The 27,292-nt window shown below is 44.7% G+C and overlaps 1 long non-coding RNA gene across 1 annotated transcript; it reads right to left on the reverse strand.

Moving 5' to 3' along the window:
- Positions 1 to 111: 111 nt before the first annotated feature.
- On the reverse strand, positions 112 to 27,292 carry LOC146210318 (uncharacterized). Its single transcript, XR_014708911.1, has 3 exons — positions 27,021 to 27,292; positions 26,554 to 26,654; positions 112 to 363 (listed from the first exon to the last, which is right to left on the reverse strand). It is a non-coding gene; the product is annotated as an uncharacterized LOC146210318 (long non-coding RNA).

Below are 27,292 nucleotides of genomic sequence, written 5' to 3' on the forward strand. Positions count from 1 at the left end.
CACTACACACTGTTCAATGGTGAATGTACAAATTTTTTCCACACTTCTTGCACCATGCGCACAACAGTCTGTGATGTGAAATCGGTGCTTCAATAAATAGGGATGCAAAAGCACGCTGATGACAGCTTTTATTTTCTCACAATTGCTGTGCATGCCAGCAATACATTTGGGATGTGCTCTGTGAGGTCTAGGCCCATCAGTGTTTTCGACACCAGTCTAATTGGCATTAGATGCCCAGAACACTGCTACAAGCCAAGTGATCCTGTGAGCAAAGTTTTAACCAAGTGATCCTGCCGCTCGACCACATCGCAGCTTGCCGAGCCGAGTGAAGCCGCTCAAGATATCCTTGCATTTTCCAGGTGCCTGCATATAGAATAAAAACAATGCAAGGGAGGTTAAAGCAAACCATTATAAGCAACTAAACATACTCCTAATCTCAAGTTTTCATTTTAACCTACAGCTAATGCAACAAAACAAAACTTGGTGTGAACGCCTGGGGTCGCCACCTAGGTATGCCCTAGCAGTGGCACATCATGACCAAGTGTAGACTTTTCATTCCAAATCATTAAACAAAGCTAGTGATCTAGAAATCCACATACTTTGTTTATTCTGACTGCCAATTTGCTATACCTCAAGTGGGAATACCACTATGCTAGTCCCTCAGAGGCTAAACACAAGCCTGGCCGGCACTGGACCGTTTGTTGCTCGAGAATTGGCTTTGGATGTAGAACACATGCAGCTGTACTGGCGAACCTCCACTCCCTCTGGAGTTTACTGAGGCCGCTTCTGCAGAGTGGCATCCATCTACAACTAAAAACAGCGCTGCAGAATCTGAATTGGAGTAATGCAAAAGCACGGAATCTGCTGTTGGTTGCTTAATTCACTTATTGTTTACCCATTTTCTTTGGTACTTTCAAATTGTGCACCAATCCCTTCCTATGCCCTTCTTCAGCTAGACTTCCGGTTGGTAGTGCGACGTCACAGCCTCTAGCTCACATTATCCACTTCTTGTTTATTCATTTTAGTCTTTGGTACTTTCAAATTGCACAATCCCTTCCTATGCCCTTTTTCAGCTCTATTTCCAGTTGTGTGACGTCACACCTTTGACGCCACTCTAATTGACTGCCTTAACTACTTTAGTCTTTGGTACTTTGAAACTGCATGCTAATCCCTTCATATGTCCTTTTTTAGCTCGACTTCAGGTTGTGTAATGTCACATACTTGAAGTCACCTTAATTCACTGGTTTAATTATTTTAGTATTTGATACATTCAAATGTGGCACCAAGCCATTAGCTAATGAGACCATTTTTGCCTTTACTGTTTCATTTTTTGCCTCTTATTAATTACCTAATTACCTTAATGGCCTAATTCTTTGCACACATTACATCACCCTCTATCAATTAACACCACTCATTAACCTCTACGATTTCTCAATCACTCACAACTGCTACGGACATGATTTTGCATGTTTTGCCTCTAATTAATTACCTAATTACCTTATTGGCCTAATTATTATTTCGCACACAACACTATGTCACCCTCTATCAATTGGACTCATTAACCTCTACTTCTCAATTACTCACAACTGCTGCAGAGAACTTTTACATTTTTTGCCTGTAATTAATTACCTAACTAGCTTACTGGCCTATTTTTCGGCAGCAACATTATGTCAGCCTCTATCGATTGACACCACTCATTAACCTCTCACGTTTCTTAATTACTCGCAACTGCTGCGGACACGATTTTGCGGGTGCGGTCTACGGACAGAAATCTGTGAACATAGCGAAGTAACGCTTTCGTGTTAATAACTTGAATGAATCCTTGAGTTTAGTTATATTTAGAATCCAGGAGAAGAAGGCTTATGTGTCAAATATCAAGAAGGTCATAAAGGCACGTTCGGTGTGATGACTGCTCCTGAACCAGGCTAGCTTCAGCGATATAGTGAATAAAATCATGAAGCAGATATTGCAGTTTCTTGTTTTTCATGCCTTCCATGACCTATACTGATTTCTGACACAGCCATTGCTATGGCATTGAAATTGAAACAGATGATGGGAGAGATTGTATTATTTAGCAGCCATAAACAAATACTATGTGGTAATCCATGTATAGTCATGCACACTGTTACAAAGACAACACGCAAAAAAATCGGGGGTCCTTTAAACTCTACCTTAAGTGTATGATGGAGCACATTGGGGCTTCCGTGTGGATTCTCATTCATGTACAGACACTTCACTACAGGGTAACTGAGTAACCCCACAATTTATTCTATTATGTTGTGCATACTCATTAACGCAGTTGTAAGCCATCACATTATGTTAGACCACATAAAGATATAGAGACCTGCTTTAACCAAGAGATCTGAACCTACCTGAGTCACCTGGGGATGCCTGGTTGACTGGATCCAAAGAACCTTGGATCCAGACAAAGACATGCTACCCCTAGGTCACTCGGGCACATTTAATGGCTTGGTTAAAGCCAGAATTCCTATCTGCCAACTTAAGGTCTACTCACACTTGCGACTACCAGTCGCGCGACCAGAGGAGAGGAGCTCGCCACTACCAATGTTCACACTTGCGACAGTCGCCTTCTCGTTCTGTTCTCGTTCCGAACGAGTTGGGAGTAGGAGAGCTGCTGGGCGATGACAGTGGACGTCGGTAGCTGCCGCCTGCCAGACACTTCAGCTTTTTCAGGCGAGCCGGTACGCATGCCGCGCTCTCGTGTTTCCAGGAAAACGCCGACGACGAATAGACAATGTCAATCACCGTGGTGTCAATATAAAATGTTGCACCTGCGTGAAAAATCCATTTCTTAAAAGTTCATGGTATTTACCAGATAGTCCAAATATCTTTCCAATCTCCTCCCAGGCCATATCCTATCTCCCTGCCTTTGAATTCCGGGTGCCGTTTGTTGAAAAGGTAGGGGTATTCTTTAATTGCATTGAGAAGGTGCTCGATCAAGTACTCCGGGACCTCGCTGATTGGTGAAATGGTTTGCGACTAGTAGTCGCGCGACTGAAAATTCGAGCAGTGCCCGATCGGCCCGCGGCAGTCGCTTTTCGACCGATGCGACCATTTGCGACTGTCGCTTTTCGACCAAAACGGTCACGCGACCGCTGCTAGTCGCAAGTGTGAACGGGCCTTTAGCCGTGTCATGTAGACTCGTGACATGCACAACCACTGAGCAGTGTCCAGCCATGTCACTAGCCAACCACCACATGCTAGAGATATGCCCATGATTTTTGCTCAAAATGCCTATATCAGACTATATCCAGAATAAAGCCATGAATGCTGTGGCATTATTATGGTGTCTATACAATTTTAAGTTAATACTGCCACTCAGGCAAGACCATGACAATGTAAATTTTGAAGTGACGCTGCTTTTGTAGTAATGAAATTTATCAAATGACAAATTACATAGGGAAGCTAGCAGCCAGCGAAACTAGAGAAAGCATAAGCAACGTTTTCAATTTTTATTCATATTTGTCTTGTTTGTACCTACTGGCAGCCAGACATGGCAGGATTATTTTATGCTCGCTGCAGCCCTCCAACTAGCAGACAATGGAGAGGTGATATAGAAGTGAGAAATTTATGCACTATTTTTAAACTGACTAGAAGGACAGGAGTATCATGCGACATTTCTTTTATCCGAGGGCATCATACGTGCTCTTAGCTGATCCATGGTGCCCACCTATGGTATCTTTTTCTTTGTCAGCTGTCGCTGCTTATATACGTGTAATATGCATGCGGCACTCTTTCCCACCAGGCAACTGACAATTGCAGATTTCTATTTCATAATGAACTCACTGAACTCGGATTCTCTATATATCTTTCATCTGTCAAGTGCATAGCCTCAGCTTATTTTATGGTATCATTTAATGACCTTCTCGAGTGTGACATCAGATCATAGCCCTCAGTACATGCTCAGGCATGCGCATTCATGCAAGCATATCGCCAGTGTGTGAAACACAATCTGGGTGCATGGTATTTTATTTTTCAATGCAGTGGAAATGAGGACATGCTCTGGTAATAGCTCAGATATATTTGAGATGTACCACATGCATGCACTATCATGTTTCACTTCAGCCATCAAAAAGCAATGTTTCTCAAATGGGAGTCACGATTTTAGGAGTCCAAAAACATATGATAAAAAAAAATTGAAAGGTCATGCAATAGCTTTGACCCAGCTAGACACAGCTTTAAATGGCTAAAAGGGCACAGGTTTAAAGCTGATTTTAGTTTCTCAAAACTCAACATAAAGGAGTGCGGAAACAGGGAGCATGAGAGAGAGAGCATCAATGGGATTTGTCGATGCCAGCATCGGTGACGCTCGAACTTTGGCTCCATTGCTGGATGGGAATGCAGTGCAGTCTTAGGAATCTATCAGGGGAAAAGAGGACACTATGTGGTAGAGCTGACACGACAGTGTGTCTGTTGCATGCCGTCATCCATGCATAACGTCGATAAGAATGTTTTTAATATGCAAGCGCCTCTACCATAAATAAAAATTAAGCTGCACACCGCAGGTTTGAATTCTTTATGCAATTGGGACTGGTACAAAAGCAGCCAATGGTGTGTGCTGTGCCGTCACTGTGGAGAAACCGCTAGCATGACCAACGTGACACTCCTTGCATGTTGGTGTCCATGCATGATGCATGACGCGGAAGATTGGGAACGAATAAAGTGATAGATAGTGCATGCATTGGTAATTTCTCACATATTTGAGTGTTTTCCAAAACACGTCCTTTTTCCACTTCGCAGAAAAATGAAATGAAGATGTGAAAAATGAGTGCACTCATGATACTGATGTACAGGGTCCTTCAAAATATGTGCGAACACGGCGAAGCGTTCGCACATATTCGCATATTCGCACATATTCGAAGCGTTCGCATGCGCACATAGCGTGCGCATGCGCCACATTGTTTCGATGCGCGACCGCGCCGGATGCGCTGACGCTCACGGAGCGCGGGCACGCTTCGCCGTGTTCGCACATATTTTGAAGGTCCCTGTACATGTACGAATTAATGTGCCTTCCTGACTAAGCACAGGGAGCTGCAATCCGCGCTAATGCCCGAGAAAGCCCTCAAATAGCAAGCCATGTAAAGTAAACCGAGTATGGACTTGAGATGAAATGCATTTTACAAATCAATCGACTTAATGCGCATAGTATGACGCAAACATCTGCACTTTTAAATGGTGAGAAGAGATATGTTGCCCCACATACACAAAATAAGTTGCAAGGTGTTTCTTGGGGTACCAAGACCGTAAGCAACGTCCGCAAACCAAGGCGACGAGGGTAGCGTTCGAATCAACGGTGCAGTGCTAACAAGGCTCCGGCTCCACTTCGTCTACCTCTTCGGGTTGGCGCGCGAGCTGATGGCGATCGGGATTACTACAATACCCCCCGGTGAAAAAGGAGCCATCCTGGCGACTCATGGTGAAGAAAGGGTAGGGGGATCATAATACGGCTTGAGGCGGTCGACATGTACAGTTTCTCGGCCGCGGCGGCGATGATCTGGAGATGGGTTCAAGGGCTCTACTACGTAATTGACGGGAGAAGATTGTTCGAGAATGCGGTAAGGTCCATGATAGCGCGATAAGAGTTTGGATGAGAGGCCGGGTGCAGAGGAAGGCACCCAGAGCCAAACGAGGGCACCTGAGGGATATGAAGGCGCTGGATTTGTAGGGTCCCGGTTATGCTTTTGTTGAGCCTGGTTCTCCGTTGTGAAGGAGCGCGCCAATTGTCGGCATTCTTCGGCAAATGTGTGCGCTTCAGACAGTAGAGTGGTCTCTGAAGCGTCGGGGTGGTAGGGCAGGATGGTATCCATGGTGGACGTGGGTTCACGACCATATAAAAGAAAGAAGGGGGAGAACCCAGTCGTAGTCTGCGTAGCCGTATTGTAGGCGTACGTTACGAAAGGCAGCACTTGGTCCCAATTAGAGTGAGCGCTATCAACGTACATGGCTAGCATGTCACTGAGAGTGCGATTAAATCGCTCAGTCATGCCGTTCGTTTGGGGGTGATACGCTGTGGTGCTCCGGTGAATGATCTGGCACTGTTTGAGGAGGGCTTCGACAGTGTCGGAAAGAAACGCACGTCCGCGGTCACTGATCAATTCTTTCGGTGCGCCGTGACGAAGAACGAGGCGATGCAGAATGAACGAAGCAACATCCCGTGCGGTGGCAGACTGCAAGGCCGATGTTTCCACGTAACGGGTTAGGTGGTCAACGGCTACGATGACCCAGCGGTTGTTAGCCGACGTTGTCGGAAGCGGACCATACAGATCGATACCGCCACGGTCAAAAGGGCGGCTGGGGCAAGGCAATGGCTGCAACGGAGCGGCTGGCTGAGGGGATGGATTCTTGCGACGTTGGCAGGCGGTACAGGATCGGATGTACTGACGAATGAAGCGGTACATGCCGCGCCAGTAATATCTCATACGTAGTCGAGAATAGGTTTTCATGACACCTGCATGGCCGCATTGGGGATCGGCGTGGAAAGAGGCGCAGATTTCAGCACGGAGATGTCGCGGAATCACGAGAAGCCACTTTCGCCCTGTAGGATGGTAATTGCAGCGGTATAAAAGTCCATCACGAGTGGCGGGCCTGACGACGAAGTGCACGTGACGGAGACAGCTCTGCGGGCGTAGACAGGTATGTTAAGAGGGAGGATATCCATGGATCCTTCTGCTGCTCAGATTTCATGTTGGTAATGTTGAGCGGCGACATATCGTAGGCACAAACGAAGCCAGCCGTCGAGTCGTTAGGAAGCGGTGAACGGGAAAGGGCATCAGCGTCGGTGTGCTTGCGTCCAGATCGATAGATGACGTGGATATCGTACTCCTGAAGACGTAACGCCCAGCGGGCGAGGCGGCCGGAGGGGTCTTTGAGGGAGGATAGCCAACAGAGCGCGTGGTGGTCGGTAACAACGTAGAATGGGCGACCGTAAATATAAGGACGAAACTTGGTAATGGCCCATATGATGGCCAGACACTCTTTTTCGGTCACAGAATAGTTCGATTCCGCTTTCGTGAGGGTACGGCTAGCGTACGCGACGACATACTCGGTATATCCAGGTTTCCGTTGAGCAAGAACAGCGCCCAGACCTACGCCGCTTGCATCAGTGTGTATTTCGGTCGAGCAGGCAGGGTCAAAATGGCGGAGTATAGGGGGAGAGACCAGTAGACGGCGTAGTGTACTGAACGCAGCATCACAGGCTGGTGACCAAGAGGAGAGGTTCGGGCCTCTGGCGAGAAGTTGCGTTAAAGGGGCGATGATACTGGCGAAGTTGCGGATAAAACGGCGGAAATACGAACATAGACCGATAAAACTGCGAAGTTCTTTCAAGGTTGTGGGCTTGGGGAAGTCTGCGACGGCACGAAGTTTGGTAGGATCCGGTAGAACACCATCCTTGGATATGACATGACCAAGTATTGTGAGCTTGGTAGCGGCAAAGTGACATTTCTTCAAGTTGAGCTGTAGGCCGGCTTCAGTAAGGCACGTAAGCACACGCTGAAGGCGCAGAAGGTGGGAAGGGAAATCTTTCGAGAAAACGACAATGTCGTCTAGATAACAAAGACACGTTTCCCATTTGAGCCCACTGAGAATGTTATCCATCATTCTCTCGGGATTACTACATCGTATCGGGATTACTACAAAGTAAACAATGGCAATGGAAAGACACACATGATGTCCATCACGAGTGGCAGAAATAAGCACTATCCTTGAGATTGTACGATATGTCGTGTTCAATGAAGTACCGCACATGCTCACCACTTCCATATCACCTCTGTTGTCTGCTAGCTACCCAAGCGCAGCCCGCACTAAATCATCCTTGTGAAAGTCTGGCATCCAGCAGCATATCGTCGAGAAAAAATGAACGCATTCTGGAGCAACCAAAAGTAGCCCCCCTCCCCCCTACACACAGAAAAATGCAAGAGCTGGCTCCACGCTCGGGTGCCCCGTAGGCTAATGAGATAACTTAAGTGCACTCAAAAGGTAGCACGTATGCAGAAACTAAAATAAAAAAGAAGAGTAAGTGTGACAAATGTCTCAAACGTAATTTATATTCATTATTTTACCTGTTTTTGCTGTGCTTTTGGTCATTTATTTTTAATGTGACAGTATTGAAGGCCCCATTCTCCCCAAAATCTTGCATTATTGTTGACAATGTCTTGAGCAAATAGTCATAAGCAGGGTTCTAGCATTTGGTAATAAGCAGGTGACATTTTTGTGGGTCAGGCATTGAGTTTTCGTGTTAGTTTGCGTGGCATCATGAGGCCGCATGAGATGCCGAATTGCTAGGAGCTCCTTGTGATTGAAGAGTGAGATGGCAATCAAGCCCCTCCGAGTTGCACTTTTATACAATTGTTAAAGCAAGTATATATATGTCAGGTTGTCTTTCAGATAATGTGGTAGCTTATCACTGTATGTTAATAAATGTTTGAAATAAATGGATCAGTGACGAAGCAACTAGCAGCATACCCTTAAAGGCAGACTTTAGGTATCCCTGCAGGTTTTAAAGTTAGGTTTAATTTATTTTTCCGAGATTTTTAACACCTGCTTTCCTTCCGGACTTGGTTTCCGTTTGTAGCACCGCGTCGATTTAAGGTGGTCTCTGTTCCTGCAAGGGTGGAAAAATGAGCTAGCTGGTAGTTCATCTCTGGGAAAAAAAAACAGCACTCTCTTGAGACAAGGACAAAGCGCTGTGTTGTCATCTCTTTCTTTTTCAATGTCTTAGGAGTGCGGTTTATTTTTTTCCCAAGCTCTCTATTCTTACTGAGTTTTTTCATTCCACCCCAGATGCATTACCTACAGCAATGAAGAAGATGAATTTGTTTACGCATTATCGCCTACTGTTGTTTTTATTTTTTTTTAACCTAATTTAACAGCTGCCACATGTGTGTGTATTCGATATGTCAGACTAAAGAGAAAATCCTCGACAGCTTGGTACCAGTGAGTACTTATGGAACTTGTTGGTACTGGTTTCACTACTTTTTTCTAGCTCTGAAGTAGAGCCCACCTATATTGGCCTCAGCTATCACAAATGCTTATTGTGAACGAGGGTGGAGCTACTGTCAAAATAACAGGTTCCTTCCAAATAACAGGTTCCAAATTTACAAGGAGTGGCTCATACATAAATGTAGCCCTTAGTCGAGTGTAAAAGGCACTCTATATTTCCTTGGTATGGATGATCAGGTCGTTTAGGCTTTTTGAGAAAATGTATTGCATAAAAGGGTTGCCCTTTCTCAGTATTATTTACACTTGGCAAAGTGCTAGACTGCATTATGCAAAGATAGTCTGCAGTCTACCTCTCCCTTCTTGCCACCCTGCTGAAAGATATCTGTTGTATGTCTGTAGCAATGCATCCGTCTGTTGTTTCAGGCTACTAGGAAAAGTGACACTATGCACAGGCAACCGTAATAAGCATACTTATTGCGTCCCCACTAGCAACGTAAAGCAATTTGCCTTTACAGTGGTCTTGTTTATGCTCTTTCAGCTAATTGCTTGCCTTTTCATGATGCTATTTCCTTACACCTTCAGTTAAGATCACTGCAAAATTGCCATATATGTGCCCTGGGGGTGAAACCGCAGCCATCTGCTGGGAAATAAATCACATGACTGCATTAATTTTGCAAGAACTGAATCTGCAGTTTTTACCACACATTAACGGTGCATTAGAAAGACACCAGTATCAGTTCTGAATGAAAAATGTAACCCTTACTAAATTTTATGGACATAAACACGTGAAAAAGTGCTGGCCTTTACACATTCTTTAAACTGACCACTGAAAGTCAGCAACAGAGCTATCTATAGATACATACACCTTCACATTGTCTTTTTGTTTACTGTTAAATACAAATAAAGTCAGATATCCAAGCATTCAGGCGCCTGATGCAGTCATTGGTTGTGGGTGTGCTGCTTTAGGAATGCAATAATAAAGCAGTTGAGGTGTTCACAACAGCTGGTGGTAGGTAGGCTGGCATTCTTGTCATCGATCCTGAATAGTCAAAGATACTGCGGCAATGCTACCAAGCACATGTGCATGCAGAACATACATTATACATGTAATATTTGTGTAATGCACTCCACCAGCCCAACAACCTTTAAGAAAGGTGATATCGGATCGCTGTTGCTTGGACCACAAAGCAACCTTTCCACTCAATTACGTCTGCACAGACTAATAACACACTGCTACCTACACTCTGCAGTAGTGGAGAAGGCAGAGATCCAACTAAGAAGGTGATGCATTGCAATGTGACCAGTTGGACCAACACAGCATACTGCGTGACAAGTATTCAAACTAATTAAAACCCTGTCAGTGGTTCATTTCCTGGCAGTGTAGAGAAGCTGCTGCTACCCTAATTCTGCTAACACATCAGCCCTTACACACATACACACTGAGTGGCTGACCTCGTAGCCTGTGGGCATGTGGTCAGGCGGCAGTTAACTTCACTAGCAATGCCTACCGCCTTAGTGTTTCTGCATACTAGTCACTTTCTTTGAGAGTGATAACGGAAGGTAGGATATGCTCCGATGTTCATGCATGTTTTGACAGCGGGATGACTTTATGGTGCATTGTTGTTCAATATAACAAAGCAGGGCAACCTCGGTCGTTCTTTTTATCTAAAACACAGGGCTATAGACATAAGAAAAAAAATATAATACTACAACATTAAGTGATAAGGCATAAACAAAGAGGCATGTCCTTCTTCATTACTGTAGGTCATGCATCTGAGGTGAAATGAAAAAGCTCAGTAAGAACAGAGAGCTTGAGAAAAAATAACAGCGCATTTTTGAGACATGAACAAAAAATGACAACACAGCACTTTGTCGAGTGTGCAATCATTTTTTCCTTTCCTAATACGAACCAGCAACTAGCCCGTTCTTCCACCCTTGCGAGAAATGAGACTACCTTAAATTCACACAATTATAAATGAAAACCAAATCCGGAAGGAAAACAGGTGCTAAAAACAGCCCTCGGATAAATAAATTAAAATTAAGACCTGGAGGGATACTTAAAGTTTGCCTTTAAGGGTATAATGTGGTAGTTTGACTGTCTTCAGTCTGCATTTCTACAAGGTGACCCACCTTTTCGTACCTGCATACTGCTATTCGCTTCGTCACTGATCCATTTATCTCAAACATTCATTAGCATACAGTGATAAGCTACCACATTATCTGAAAGACAACCTGACATAGATATATATATACCTGCTTTAGCAACATTGCACAAAAGTGCGACTCGGAAGGGCCCATCTCACCCTTCATTCGTAAGGAGCTCCAGGCAATTCGGCATCTCATGCGGCCTCATGATGCCACACAAACTAACACCAAAAATTAATGCCCGACTCACAAAAATGTCACCTGCTTATTACCAAATGCTAGAACCCTGCTCATGACTTTTTTGCTCACGACGTTGCCACCAACAATGCAAGATTTTGGGGAAACGGGGCCTTCAATACTGTCACATTAAAAATAAATGACCAAAAACACAGCAAACACAGGTAAAATAATGAACATAAATTGGGGGGACACCCCTCTTAAAACTTTTTTCCTTATTTATGGGTGGATCTGACTGAAACTTGCACCATTAATGTACTTTTGCATTCTGATTTCAAATATCTGATTAGTTTTCTTGTAGATGAAATAGCTTTCAAAATATTACCTAATTCATGTTCTTCGTTTGGAGGTGAGTTAATTACTAAACACTTTATGGCATGAGGAGAATAGCCCTGCCAGAGTGATCTAGAAGGATCATAGAGTGCCGCTAGTCATGAATTAACGTGGTAGAAGAATTTGAACCAAAGTTACAATAAGTCAAACTTTTATGAATAAAAGCCCAGGTTGGCACCTAAGATTGATAATTAATTCTGTAAATGTTGCCGCATAATAACTGTACATATTTTTGTCCTACGGCACTGTCGAAGGTTTTCTCTTTCTAACAAGACAAGAATGAGAGCTATAGCACAAATAGACTAAGAGATATCTCTCCTCCAAAATTGCAGCACCCTCAAAATTGCAGTTTTGAGAAAACGAGGAAAAACACTTCACAGCATGTAGGTGTAAATTATGTCAATGATTGATATGTCAACAAGATCAGAAACAGGTGGAAAGTGATCTGAAGCGAAAATTAATGGCCTATGCCAATTTGAGCCAAAGTTACGCAATAGGAAACACTTGAAAGGAAAATTCCATTTGGGTACCGAAGACAACATAACCTTCTCAGCAAATTTTCTTTTGTCGTCACTGCATTTACCTTGGTTTCATGAGACTCGCAGGATTCCCTTTCTAGAAAAAAATTTTTTAAAGCAATAGCAAGAACAGGACCAGAGATATTAATCTTTAAAAAATGCAACACTACCAAAATTGGGGGATTGTCGGAAGCACTCAAGCCTCACGGCATTTAATCAGGAAGGGCAACCTCAAAGACCTCATGCTATTAAAATGCACCAGGAGCATAGTCGGGGTGCATGCTGTCGCGGTGTTTTCTTTTTTCTGTTTTAGCAACGCCAAGCGAAGCCGCCCGCTTCTTTGCAGAACGTACGCTACCGTGCAAGTCCTTTTCTTCAGCTCTCCTGGACCCAGTTGCTGTCACATTTGTACTGCATTCTTGCAGAATTGCTGCTGCTGTATGCTTGCAGCCGGCATTGAAGCGCAGCACAGCTTCTGCTGTGGCTGCTTCCACAGCAAACAGTGATGAGTGCCGCTCTTTGTGGATCAAGGTCCAGATGACCGAGTGGAAGCTTTCGTTCGAGTTCTGGGTCTTCCCCCGAATGCACCTCTGAAGCAGGCTCTTCTCTGATAAACGACTATAAACAGGCAAAAGAGCATCAGCCACATCTCTTGGCAGACTGTAATTGTGCTTTGGTGCAGGCTCCTCTTTTGCCTTTGCAGCGTTGTGGCGGCACCATGACTTCTCACCGGTAGGACACAAACTGTGTTTGGGGCAGTCATCAGTAGATGTGATGTGGTAATATGTCGCCATCACAGCTCGCTGCATGGCATCCACATCACCTACATTTGATCGAAGCGCTCGGCCATAATATATTGCCAGCTTGTCAACTAGATCAGCTGTCAGCCTTCCTCTGCCGCCAAGACTTTGCTTCCCTGCACCCTTGTGTCTCTGCAAGAGGTTGCGCAAAGCTGCTCCCATACGCTTGTGCACGTGATTTATGCAGTCCTCTTTGACTATTTCAATGTAGCCATAGATTGCAGCATCTTTAAGAGCACTGAACGTGCGACTGTCCCCATCGCATAGCATGGTTGTGTAGCGCATGTTGTGGCGCTGCAGAGATCTTTCAAACAGAATTTTGCCAGCCTCTACTTCCATTTGACCAGCCTTGGAGTTGGTGTTTTTTTGGCACTGGTGGCGTGATTTCCAAAGTTCGTAGCCGTCAGTGTTTGGCTTGGGACCAATTTCGCAGCCCAGACAAAAGTTTGACAACACCACATAATCAAGCACGTAACCAGTGAAGAGTTCCACCACGGCACCGACGCCTATATGTGATGAGTGTCCGCGCGTCATCCATGTGCCGTCGTAGCACACGGCAATGTTCCCCCTATGCCCAAAACACAAGTCATCGTAGACCTTCGCCACTGCCTGCGCGGCTTGTGCCATAGCGGTCGTGGCGGCTCGGGTAGCAGCGGGTTGCAGTGTGTTCTTCAGATGCCGTTGAAACGTCTTGTTGTGCATCCCGCGCCGCGACAACCCCATCGCCGAAAAGATATCGTTCATTGCTGTCTGGCCGTTACCGGTCGACAGCATTGCTCGACTAGCCAGAATATTCAGCTCAAAAGGATTGCACCTTTTCTCGCCGTCAACCCTCCGCGAGTTCCACTCGGCCGCAATCTCACCGCAGTTGTCGCACAGCACGATCAGTTTTACGGCGAGGCCATAGCTCCGGTCGCTGGTAATTAAACGCACGCATCCACGACACGTTTTGCACCGCACGGCATCCAGAAGGATATTCACAATGCTGAGGTCAATTACCGCATAGGAGGCTGTTCCGTCCGCATCTGACTCTGCGGACGCACCACTTGCATCGGCGAACAGCGCGGTCTTTCGTGCCGTCGCCGGCGTCGATACCAGTCTATCAAGCGTAGCCTGCTCACGGGCACTCACTTGAGTTATGTCACTGTTAGTGACAGGCGCGGTATCAATACGTACACGACTGCAGTCGGCACGAAGAACGGCGCCGTTGTCCAGCGGAATCGGAGAAGCGTCGCCGCCCGCAACGTGATCGTCACACAATCCCGCAGCACTGGCACTTGCCTCTTGCACAGTATGCAACGAAGTCGCATTCTTAACGCGTTTCTTTGGTTGCTTTCGCCCGAACTTGTGCAAAGAGCGGTACTTCTTCGCGCCTGGCATGACTCTCGCGTTGCACTAGCGTGGTCGGCAGAAAGACAAAATGGCGTCACTGGGAGTCCGCATTTCAGGGCTAGCTTGCCGGAACCAACCAAACGACGCCATTTTGATCACGTGCCTTAACCGGCCAATAGTAGCGCGCGCTGCATGCTATCTTTTTGTCTGTTTTTTATGGGGAAGGCGGAGCGCACAGGGTTGCTTTCCGAAAGAAAAAATAAGCCGAAAGCGCGCGCTTTCGAACGAGACCAAAATCGCCGCGGTGGAGCGCGTAGTTCTCATGCGCCGGGCGATCGAAATTGGGTGTCGTTTGTCCACAATTTAAAGGGCAGTGGGTGTGGTACTGCATTTTTTAATCGCTATAACTTCATAAATACGCGGGGTATAAGGATGAAAATTTGCGTGCAGATGCGGAATGGTGCGAGGAATACGAAAATGAAAAAATTGAAAATCCGATTTTCAGGCCGATTTTCGGTGCCAAAGAGCCGTGTCCCCCCTTAAGAGACATTTGTCACGCTTACTCTTTTTTATCGTTAGTTTCCGCATACGTGCCACCTTGTCACTGGGCTTAAGTTATTAGCCTAAGGGGCGCCCGAGCGTGGAGCCAGCTCTTACATTTTTCTGTGTGTATGGGGGGGGGGGGGGGGGTCATTTTTTCTCTGATGATATGCCACTGAATGCCACACTCTCACAAGGATGATTTAGTGTGGGTTGCGCTTGGGCGGCTAGCAGACAACAGAGGTTATATGGAAGTGGTGAGCATGTGCGGTACTTTAGTGAACAAGACATTTCGTACAATCTCAAGGATAGCGCTTATTTCTGCCAGTCGTGGTGGACATCTTGTGTGTCTTTCCATTGCCATTGCTTACTTATTTTGTGTATGTGGGGCAACATATCTCTTCTCACCATTTACAAGTGCAGATGTTTGCATCATACTATGCTCATTAAATCGATTTATTTGCAAAATACGTTTCATCTCTCAAGTCCGTACTCAGCTTATTTTACTTGACTTGCTGTTTGAGGACCTTCTCGAGCATTGCCGTGGGTTGCAGCTCCCAGTACGTACTCGAGAAGGCACATTAATAAGTGCATGTACCGTCTTTGCCAAAAGTAACCAGGCTGCATGTTTTGCTTCTTGCTTGTATTCTGAAGCTAACATGGATCCCCTGAGGATCATAACTTTTTGGCAAGTGAAGACAGGAGCTCTCATTTATGTTGCACCAATTTACAGCATCAGAAGTTTTATGAATTCTCTGCTAACCGACTGAGAAGCGGAACACGCAGCCTGGTTACTTCTGGCAAAGACAGTACATCAGTATCATGAGTGCATTAATTTTTCACATCTTCATTTCATTTTTCTGCACAGTGAAAAAAGAATGTGTTTTCGGAAGCACTCAGAAATATTTGAGAAATGCCAAATGCATGCACTATCTATCGCCTTATTTTTTCCCAATCTTCCCCGTGTGAGCCATCATGCATGAAAAACAACATGCAAGGCCGTACTGCCACGCTGGTCATGCTAGCAGTTGTTCCCCACAGTGAAGGCACAGCACACACCATTGGCTGCTTTTGTACCAGCCCCAATTGCATAATGAATTCAAATCAGAGGTGTGCTGCTAAAGTTTTATTAAAGTAGAGGCGCTTTCATATTAAAAACATTCTTATCACTGCGGACAGGAGACTATGCATGGTGGAGCGTCGTCTGAAATGCAGGCTGCAATATCAAAGGACACTTTTTTTTTTCTTTGCAGGGAGGGGGGAGGGAGTTGATTGACTCAGTGGCCGACCCTCAGACGAAAGCGCTTGATGAAGATGCTACTGCACAAAAGCAATATAGAATAAGGCATGTTTCCTTCAGCATAAGGCACGGTCAGTCAGCTTATCAGCTTTAGCTTATCGACGCATGATTTTTCGCATTACACTGGCGACGACGCCAGCACGACCAGCACCTATCACCGTAGTGTGAGGTTTTCGGCCCCGCGACACCGACGGAACTGATCAATGGAAGGTCGTCAAGAGGTACTGCTTTGTTTAAAAGTTTTGTCTGCTCCTTTAATGTTGCAAGGTATGCTCTCGCCTCAAGGTAATGCTTGCTTACTCTTAGTTTTTGGACCGAAAGAGCAACGGCAATACCTCAGCAATCAGGAACATAATGCTAACCCCTCCCCACTTTCGTGGCGCGGGTACACGGCGGGAAGAAACGGACAAGTACCTTTTTATATGCGTGAGTGCTTGTTGCTAAAACAAGCTAAATCTCATAGTGTAAGAATAAGATGCTTCTGATTGTATGCTGAATTATACAGCATGAGCCCGTCCATTTCAGCCTCCTCGGCAATCTCTAGACGAAGCCCAAAACAAGTCCGAGGATCACTAAAGTCGCATATTATAGTAAAGGCTTTTCAAGGAAAAGAGAATATGCGAATAAAATATTTTTGCTGAAAAAAAAAAATCTGTGACCACCATCCAAGCATGAATGCAAAAGTGCAGCCTACATAGACTACATCGCGAATAGCAGACGACATGGGAATGATATCTCATGACGTCAGCGGCCAATGGTTGCCAGACCAGAAAGCCAATTTCAATAATAACAAAAATTATTTTTAAAACTATCTGCTGCACCGAATGAGCTCAAATTTCGAGGATTTATAATTTAACGTGTGAGGAGTGAAATGCAATAACTAGTTTATGCTCAGTTGTTAGCTGTCGTGACCACCTTAATGAATCAAGTGAAACGTGATAGTGCATGCATGCGTTACATCTTAAAATATTTCTGAGCAATTACCAAAGTATGTCCTTTCCACTGCGCTACAAAAGTAAATACCGAACACTCGGACCGTGTATCGCATGCTGACAATATACTTGCATGAATGTGCATGCCTGAGTGCACAGGGAATTGAGGTCTGCTCTCACGCTCGAGAAGGTTCTCGAACAATGCTGTAAAATAAGTTGATGCTAGAACTTGACAGATGAAATAATTTGCAAATCCGAACTCATTAAGCTCAATATGGAACGAACATCTGATCTTGTAAATTATGTGATGGGAGACAATGTCACACACATACAAAATATGTATGCGGCGACATTTAAAGATGTAATAAATGAGCACTGCAGATCAGCTGAAATGAGCACCTGCCTGCACATTATTAAAGACACCCTAAAAACAAAAGATAATTTCACCCGAAGCTCTGCGGTCCTAGTCAATAAAAACAGCCGCAGACATTCCTCACCTCCCCATCACCTCTCCGTTGTTTGCTAGTTGGATGCGAGTAGCCAACATAAAATCATCCTGGCAAGTCTAGCAGCCAGCAGGTAGCCCGGAACTGTCCACCTGGAGAAAGACTAACGCCAGAGCAACCCTAGTAAACAAATGGCTGGGCTGTACTCAGGCGACCTGCGGACAGTGGATAATCTAAGAGGCCCACTGATATACACAATGATAGTCAAGGAAAGAATACATATCATCAAATATAAAGCAAAGTCAACTAGTGTATTACAAAAAAAAACAGCATTGAAGAACTGTGATTGAGTCCCCTTGAGTACAATTACATGTTTGGGAACAGAACAGATACAGTGACTTATAAACAAGAATCACTGATTCTCATGTGCTGCCAAGCAGAAGCACACCTGCTGGAAGGGCACAAGATCAACCAGTTCACTAATTATTGCCATTACTTAACACAAGACAATGACAACAAAATTATTAAACCAAGCATTGGCTGAAGGAAGTGCTTGAGAACAATACACTCAATCAGTGTCACATGCTGCATGGCAGCAATAGCAATAAATCAGTTGTCAGAATAAGGTAGTGATCCATTTTATGCAATTACCTACACAGATCATTCTCTTAAGATTAAATAAGGAGTGCAACAATTAACACACACATAGCATGGAAGGTAATAGTAGGCCTGTAGTAACTGCACTTAGCCACAAAGTGATTGGTCAAGAGGTTGTACATGGGTTGAATAGCATGCCCACATCTGCTATACTGTTCTTTAAGGATGTTACTCCACATTAGCACACTTCAGATGAACAGGCAGCATGAGCAGACAAACGGCCTTGCTCATATTTATTGTTCTGAAGACTGTCCTATACAGCAAACAATTGAAGAAATGCAATTTAAACACTGGCCAAACACACCCATTTATGGATCGTTCATTTCTCACTTTCTGATGTGAACGCTTTTTCAATCTGTAAAATGGACAGTTATCAACATGCATTGCTTAGAGCTTCAGCATGGCTACGGACCTATAAGGCTGCCGCGATACCTCAAGCGAAAAGATTCTGAATTAGAGGGACATCACTGGACAGCGCACTACAGAAAAGCAACTGGAGTGGCTGAGGGTTCAGAGGGCATAATCATACATACTTACCGGGATGAAGACCAAATCAAAGATGCTTCCCACTATCTCACCAAAAAGCAACCAAAAAGAATTTACAAATTGTTGCCTCTGTTAGCGACAGCCTGTTCATAACAGGGGGTGAGATAAGGGCTGCCCTGAGCCTTAATGTGTCAGATAAATTTATTAAGCAAAGGCGTGACAAAGCAGGATTCAGATAGGATGGCTACACAAAAGCTCTAACTTTAAGGCAGCACTGGGTGGGTCTGTACTGGATGGGCCTAGAAACAAAAAGAGTGCTGCCTAGTTGCTAAAAAGTAAATGATTATACTTTTGTCTTTTGACCTGTGGCTTGCTTTCTTATATACCATGTTTGTTTTGCTGCCAAGGCTGTAACTTTCATTAAATACTGCTATTTTAAGGTATGATCCCCTTTATGTCAATGGCCTCAGGCCAAGCACTCAAAAATCCTTAAACATGTGAAGGGAGGGGGGGGGGGGGGAGGTTGCCACAAAGACAGCCTCTCACCTCTTCCCTGCATTGATGGTCAGCTGAGCTCCCAAGCTTATTTTGTAATCATTGCCACCAGCTCCTTTCTCACCTGCTAAAAGGACCTTGCAAGGATAGAAAAAGTTGTCGGGCTAATGGTGTTGATTCATGGTTGACAGTGCTTAATTAACCACACGGACAGAGTAAACACATAAAAGACGAACACAGGCTCTGAACTTTAACCTTATTCTGGAACTACTGATACTCTGCTTATATACCCATAAAGGCACCGACTAGTGGTGATTTTCGACACTTGTGACAAATAAAAACAAAAAGAAGTACCGTAAGAGCAAACCCGAACAAGAGGAGAACAAAATAGGCAAATCATTTTTTAAGCCGCCAACACGTGGAACAACGGACTAATAACAGAAAAAAAAAATGCAATGGTAACAGAAAATGGGTAACAGACGTAAGCTAACAATTACACAGCAAAACGCACGAGATGAAGTACACTAAAACTGAAAGAAAAAGTGCATGACAAGAAAGATGAAGCCAACAATTGACCGCTAAATGCAGAAGATGAGCACTAAATAGCTAAAACAAAGCAAATGAAGGAAATGCTCATGAGCAACAAGGGTGAAGTCTACAATTACATTGCGAAAGGATGAAGATGAGGTGCATAAAACGAAACAATAAAGATAAAATGTCAAGAAATGAATTCAACAAATGTTATAAAGCTAAAACCAGGCTAGATTAGAGAAGTCCATAAAGAAAGGCAATCTTTTTTTCCAAGAGTGAAATGGAGGGGGTACTAACACAATCATCCTTGAGCCTGAAAATCTTGGCAGCTTTAACTATTTCATGTGTCAGCTTAGAACGATGAGTTTTTAACACAGTTTTTTTTCGAAGATTGGGTGGCATGGCTTCTTTAAGTCGGTTCCTGCAGTGGACGGGCAGATTCCTGGGGGATATACCTGATAAGTCATTTTAATGCTCCATTAGCCTTCATCGGCCAGTTTGGTCCATGTATAGCTTACGGCAAGTGAAAGGATTAGAGTGAGCGCCTTCCGCATGTGCTGCTAAGGGTTTTCTGTGCTTCTTAGTGCGGCCTCTTTTTTATTTATTTTTTTTGCTTTTCTTCTTCATTAACGATTCATCAAAGCTGCAATAGTTGCTCGAGGGCAGAAAACAACGTCAACTCCTGCTTTCTTTTCACTCGTCGTAAAGTTGTGGGAAATTTGGTGCATATAAGGAATCCCTGGAACATTATCGTGTTGCCTATGTGCTTCAGCACTTTTTCTGAGACAGTGGAAAGGACTTGTAACGGGTACCCTGATTGCGTGAGCCTGCATACCTTTTTCAAGAAGCTTTCTTGTAATTTGTGCTCGCATGACTTGTTCAGGGCATTGACAAGGGCAGACTGGATGATATTTCTTCTAACCAGCTTTGAACGAGCGGAGTCATATTATAGGAAGGGCTAGTTGCCCCTTGGTTCAAATGCCCAGCTCACGTGACTGGGTGTGAAGATGCTTAGTTCCAAGAAGCACATGGAATCATTGTCTGGCATTTCTTGCTTTAATTCAAGGGGAGCCAGGATACTCTTAAAGACACTCAAAACTTCAGGTACTTCATGAAAAAAGGTTTCTACGTCACGGTCTAAATTAACTAAGAAGTCGTCCCCAAAGTAGAAAATTTTTTGAATTCGTGAGTTTTCAAAGTGATTCCTGAGACTACTGTCATGCATAACTAAGAACAGATCACTGAGCAAGGGAGTAAGTAATACATGATATGATGCAGATCCCGTGCTTTTGGATAAGGTGTGAATCATTCCTTTCTGCAAATGTTTATTTTAGATACACAGAAAACAATTCTAAGAGACCATCTACAGAGACACCACACTCACTCTGGGAGGATATGGTTCCATGTTGGTCAATAGCTTTGCGAACGCATTTCATGAGGTCCATCTTGAGGTATAGAATAAAACAAGCCTTTTGCATTTATAGAAAAGGCATGATAGGCTTTGTTTCTTTTCCCGTTCAAAAACCTAATGACTACATCTGCATTCTTTACCAGAAAGGGATCATCGATAAAAAGTAATTTCAGGTTGCCATGCAAATACATAGTGACGTCTTTCTGCCAGATATACCTCTCGTGCCCTCTGTGCGTTATTGTTTCGGAGGATACCTGGCAGAAAGACGTCTCTATGTATTTGCAAGGCAACCAGAAATTGCTTTCTATCGATGATACCTTTCTGGTAAAGAATGCAGATGAAATCATTAGGTCTTTGAACTGGAATAGAAAGAAAGCCTACCGTGTTTTTCTACAGATGTTAAAATTATTTTATTCTATACCTCAAGATGGGGGACCTCATGAAATGCGTTCGTGAAGCTATCGACAAACCTGGAGCAGTATCCTTCCAGAATGAGTGTGGTGTCTCTGTAGATGGTTTCTTGGTTATGCTTTCTGTGTACCTAAAATCAACATTTCTAGAATGGAATGGTTTACACTTTATCCAAAGTCACAGGATCTGCATTGGATCATGTATTGCCCCGTTATCAGTGATCTGTTCTTAGCTATGCATGACAAAAGTCTCAGGAACCATTTCAAACACTAACAAGTTCAAAATATTTTCTGCTTTGTGGATGATTTCTTGGTTCTTTTCGACTGTGACAAGGAAGCCTTTTTTTTTCATGAAGTACCTGAAATTTTTAGTGTCCTTAAGAGTGCCCTGGCTCTCCTTAAATTTATGCACGAAATGCCGGACAATGATTCCATGCACATCCTGGAACTAAGAATCTTCTTTACACCCAGTTATGTGTGCCGGGCAATCCGCCTTTTGCGCGAGGATGTGGCACCATCATGCGGGAGCGGGCGGGAAACACATTGAGCGGCAGTGTAGCAGACGACGCGAGAGCGCACCATACGAAATGGCCACGCCAACGCTGGTAGAAAGCGAAAGCTTCCCCCCTTTTTTGGCCTCGGAGTGGAAAGTAGTGACAGTGATTGCAGCATATCATGTTCACGCAGTATGGGGGAAGGTAGAGCGTTTTCACAATCCACTCATAACGCACGTACGCATATACTATCTTCGTATTGTAAGAGCGTGTAGCGCGGGCCGTGTTCGACGCGTGCAGGTTTTCGGCAGACAGGAGAGCGTGGGGGCAGAGAGAGAGAGGGATCTCAAAGGGCAAAGCAGCCAGGGGTTTGTTGATGCTGCAGAGCTAGGTGGAATCGTATCCTGTGACTTTGAGCTGCGCATATGCGCGGGGTGTCTTGAGTTACCGAGCACAATGCGGTCACCGCGGCGCCGGCATGGTGCAATGGGCGTCGCTTCCTCCTCGCGTCATCTACAACCGTGCAGCTATAGGATTTCATACACGAAGATCGGCAGAGAGTCACATATACACACCCCGTGAAAAGGGCATTGTCCCGGCCGAAATGCACACCTGCAGGAAACGCGCTGCATTTTTCTGGCAATGGATGATTCAGAGCTGTAGCCGGTTTCTGGCCTCAGGAGTCGGAACGGATGTGGTCGCAGTGGTGAAAAGGTTCTCGGTGCGCAGAGAATGGTCATTCTGTTGTGAAAGGATCTCCAACGTTCATTTCTGCCTCCGCCAAGATTTCTGCGGAATCAACAACTTGGTGACACATATGTGAATCTCCTACATATCGGATGCGCATCTCGGTCAGGAACCAACCCTGTTTTACGTCCAGAGCGATCCACTCTGCAAGTGAACGAGCATGAACCCTCCAGGAGACTCATTTATTGTGCCGGGCGGTTTCCTTGCCGTTGCGAACGGTTGGACGAAGACGACGATTATCAAGCTCCCTAACGAAGTGCATCTGATTGCGTACATTAAAGGAACAAAGTCCGGATGCTTTGGCGTGCACGAAGGCGAGCCTTTAATTAAAAAAAAAAAAATACTGTGCGTCGTGCAAGTGCGTCATATGCTCCGAGCGGCAAAAACACAGATACTACAGGTATGTATGCATCTAAGCGAAATAGGCATGATGAAAAGTACCTACTGGTTTTCACCCAGGCTGTAGCGCACCAGTGATAGCTGCAATGAGGATTTCTTCGGTGCGTGATTGCTTCAGTTGCACCGGAGCCTGAAGGCGATGTATTTTGTCCCTTCTTATCTTTATGTGCGAAAGGGCTAGGTAGCTTAGATATCACAGGCGGCTGTGTGCGCTAGGCCGTAATATTTAGCATGTTTTATCGTGACTGCCACCTCACTAACAAGAAAAAAAAAATACGGCGTTTTAATGCACTGCCGTTCGCGAGCCTCATGACCAGCTCAACCACTCGGCTCGCTGACGGCGGTGCATCACAACACCTTCTCTTTTTTTCTTCTTTTTAGTCAGGCGGCAGTCGCAATAAAACATGCTAAATATTATGGTCTAGCGCACACAACCACCTTTGATATCTGCGCTACCCGGCCCCTTCGCAACAAACGACAAAATACATCGCCATCAGACGCGCCGAACAAATGCTCATTGCGGCTATCACTGGTGGGTTACAGGCTTGGTGCAAACTCCGGTAGATACTTTTCATCATGCACATTTCCTTTAGATGCATACATACCTGTAACGAAGTGTTTTTCGCACAGTCGAGAGCACGCAGTCGGCTGCCAAGGTCGCCCATTCACGTCTTGACGCTTGGTTGCCCTAATCCAAGCTTCACGCCGTTGCAGGTCGCGGCTTGCCGAAGGAAACCTAACAAAACGCGTCTTGCATCCCGGCACGCCTCGAGAGTGGCAGACGTAAGCGGCACAGGTGGTTGGCATCGTTTTACCGAGGCTGTGAACGTACCGCGCCTCCAGCCCCCGTGCGTTGGCTATGAGTGCGGCGACGAGAAGCGCCGTCGACGCCTCTCAGTGTGTTTTCATCAGTCGCCGCTGGGGCTTCGCGCATGCGCAGAAAACTCGCGCAAAAGGCGGATTGGACCAAGGGGAAACAATCCCTTCCTAACATGCAGCTCCGCTCGTTCCAAAGCTGGTCAAAAGAAATATCATCCAGTCTGCCCTTGTCAACGCCTTGAACAAGTCATGCGAGCACAAATTGCAAGAAAGCTTCTTGAAAAAGGTATGCAGGCTCACGCAATCAGGGTACCCATTACAAGTCCTCTCCACTGTCGCAGAAAAAGTGCTGAAAAACACCAAGTGCAAAAACACAACCACTGGCTGAAGTGCACAGGCCACGCAAAAAGGTTGCAGTGATTCGTTGCATGCACCAAATTTCCCACAACCTTACGATGAGTGAAAAGAAAGCAGGAGTTGACGTTCTTTTCTGCCCTTGAGCAACTATTGCAGCTTTCGTGGATCGTTAATGAAAAAGAAAAGATGCCGCACCAAGAAGCACAGAAAACCCTTAGGAGCAGTGTACAGAAGGCTCTCACTCTAAGCCTTTCACTTGCCGTAAGGTATACATGGACAAACAAGCCTTTTTGATGCATCAATGAAAGGCTAATGGAGCATTAAAATGACTTCTCAGGTAATCCCCCAGGAATCTGCCCGTCCACTGCAGGAACCGACTCAAAGAAGCCATGCCACCCAATCTTTGAAAAAAAAAAAAAAAAACAGTGTTAAAAACACATTGGTAAAGCTGACACATGAAATGTCGAAGCTGCCAAGATTTTGAGGCTCAAGGATGATTGTGTTAGCACCCCCTCCATTTCACTTTTGGAAAAAGAGATTGCCTTTCTTTATGGAATTCTGTAATCTAGCCTGGTTTTAGCTTTGTTACATTTGTTGAATTCATTTCTTGACATTTTATCTTTCTTGTTTGGTTTTATGCACCTCATCTTCATCCTTTCGCTATGTTAATGACTTCACCCTTGTTGATCATGCGCGTTTCATTCATTTGCTTTGGTTTAGCTATTTAGTACTGCTTGTGTTCTGCATTTGGCAATGTCAATTGTTGGCTTCATTGTCGCTGTTCATGACGCTTTTTTTTTCAGTTTTAGTGCACTTCATCTCATGCATTTTGCTGTGCTAATTGTTACCTTTACCTCTGCTACCCATTTTCTGCTCTCCTTCCACATTTGTAATTTTTTTGTACTTATTAGTCCACTTTCCATGTGTTGGCGGCTTAAAAGATAACTTGCCTATCTCGTTCTCTCCTCGTTCGGGTTTGCCCTTTCGGTACTTTTTTTGGTTTTTATTTGTCACATTAGTTTTTGTTGCCACAAGTGTCAAAAATCGCCACTTGTCTGTGCCTTTATGGGTATATAAGCAGAATATTAGTGGTTACAGAATAAAATTGAAGTTCAGCACCTGTGTTCGTCATTTATGTGCTCTTTACTCTGGCCGTGTGGTTAAGAGCTGTCAATCATGGCTTACAAGAATGGGCATTTTCTGCCGCAGCATTCTTTCCCTATCCTCACGGCGCACATTGTGAAAGTGCACCTTGAAAAGCTTTGTAGCCCATTACACTAGCTTGGCTTCCTAAGGTCGCTGATATGAAAGTCACTGAAAACATTTCAGGCATTAAAAGCCATTCTGCAAAAAAGGGTCCTGCACACTGCAAATTCTGATGAGTTATGGAAGGCCATCAAAAGTGCGTGGAAAGAGCTGAAGCCGATGCAACACTGTCGTGCCAGTGCTCTATGACTCCTTGCCATGCCAAGTCTGCTGTCATAGAGCTCGGTGATGACTTCCTCCGCTACTCAACTTCCTGTGTGCACTCAACATTGGTCCCCACCCTCATTTTCTTTTTTTTGTGTGTGTGTGTTTCAGCAAGCACGCAGCAGGTCACTGAAATGTTTCCAGATTTTTTTTTTAGATGTAGGACATTTTGCATTATTTTGCACAGCAACAAAGAATATTCTTTATGACTCGACAATTAATTCGTGAGCCATTCTTAGCAGCTTCTCTTTCTTATGAGCATGACCTAAATAGCAACTTTACTTCTTTGTGGTTTCAAAGTGGCTTTATAACAGCATGTCCATGCTGCAGCTATAAAAAAAGTATGCATACTGTTTATAAGTGACTTTTCTACAGAAGAAAAAAAGTATGCCAGGAAGTGAAAAATGAACAATTCATTTTCTTCGGATTAACTCACGATTACTTCCTTGATTGGCTGCTACACACGACACTAATCTTCAGAACATAAAGTGCAAGCAAACACATTCGCATACTCAAGCTGCTTGCCCATCTGAAGTGCCCTAATATGCAATGACGTCCTCAGACAGAACAGCCTAGGAGACCATGGCAACAGCTGACCGCACTTTGTGGGCATGTGCTTAGCCTAAGGCCGCGGTTCCTCCACTTGTACAGCATAGGTAGGCAAATAAAGCATTTATCACCATTAATCATGGTAGTGCCTTTTGAGAATCATGTGACGGAAGAACACACTTACGAGCTTAATGCTGTTCACGGGACGCCTTTAGCAACCAAGCAAGCATCCACCCTGAGCAAGCAGCTGTCTTCCAGGAGAACATTTTCAAAAACAGTGTACACCTGGAAGTGCAAGGAACAAAATTGTAATGCCTCACTCAACCGGACGTAAACGTGACTGCCGATGCATATTTGTGATGATAAAAAATGGAAGTTATTAAAGTATGTATGCACAAGAACACATACTTCTGTGTCTTTACACAGAAGTATGTGTTCCACAGAAAATTAGCGGTTACAGCACTGCCAAAACAAATAGCGCCTACGCGCCTCCCATGTTCGAACAAGCGACAATGCCACTGCTCCCAGTACAAGAAAATAGCGCTTGGTAAAACTGAGGCTTCAAAATATGTGCTAATGAACAGAAGTCTACACGCTTTTGCGCGTTTTAAACTTGCAGTTGCGGAAAAAAAAAATAGAAGCGAACCTTACCTGAATGACTCCATTATTATCCGGAGACCGTTGATGCCGTTGGCGAGCGAGCATTGAAAGCAAGTTGCAGGTCATATCCTGTGTGCGCGCTGCAAATGGTGAACACTGCGAAGGCTTGAGGCTTGCGATGCATTTCATAATGATATAACAGGGTAGTTTAAGAGGTCAAGCAAGGATTTCTAAGCGAAATACGATGTAACTGACAGGCCGCAAGAACAAACAACGCACAGCTAACGCAGCGCTTGAACTGAACAAGGAGAGCAACAGTTGCG

This window comes from Amblyomma maculatum, chromosome 1 (genome assembly GCF_055883805.1).
Source record: "Amblyomma maculatum isolate TAMU_Amacu chromosome 1, ASM5588380v1, whole genome shotgun sequence".
Lineage (NCBI taxonomy): Eukaryota > Metazoa > Arthropoda > Arachnida > Ixodida > Ixodidae > Amblyomma > Amblyomma maculatum.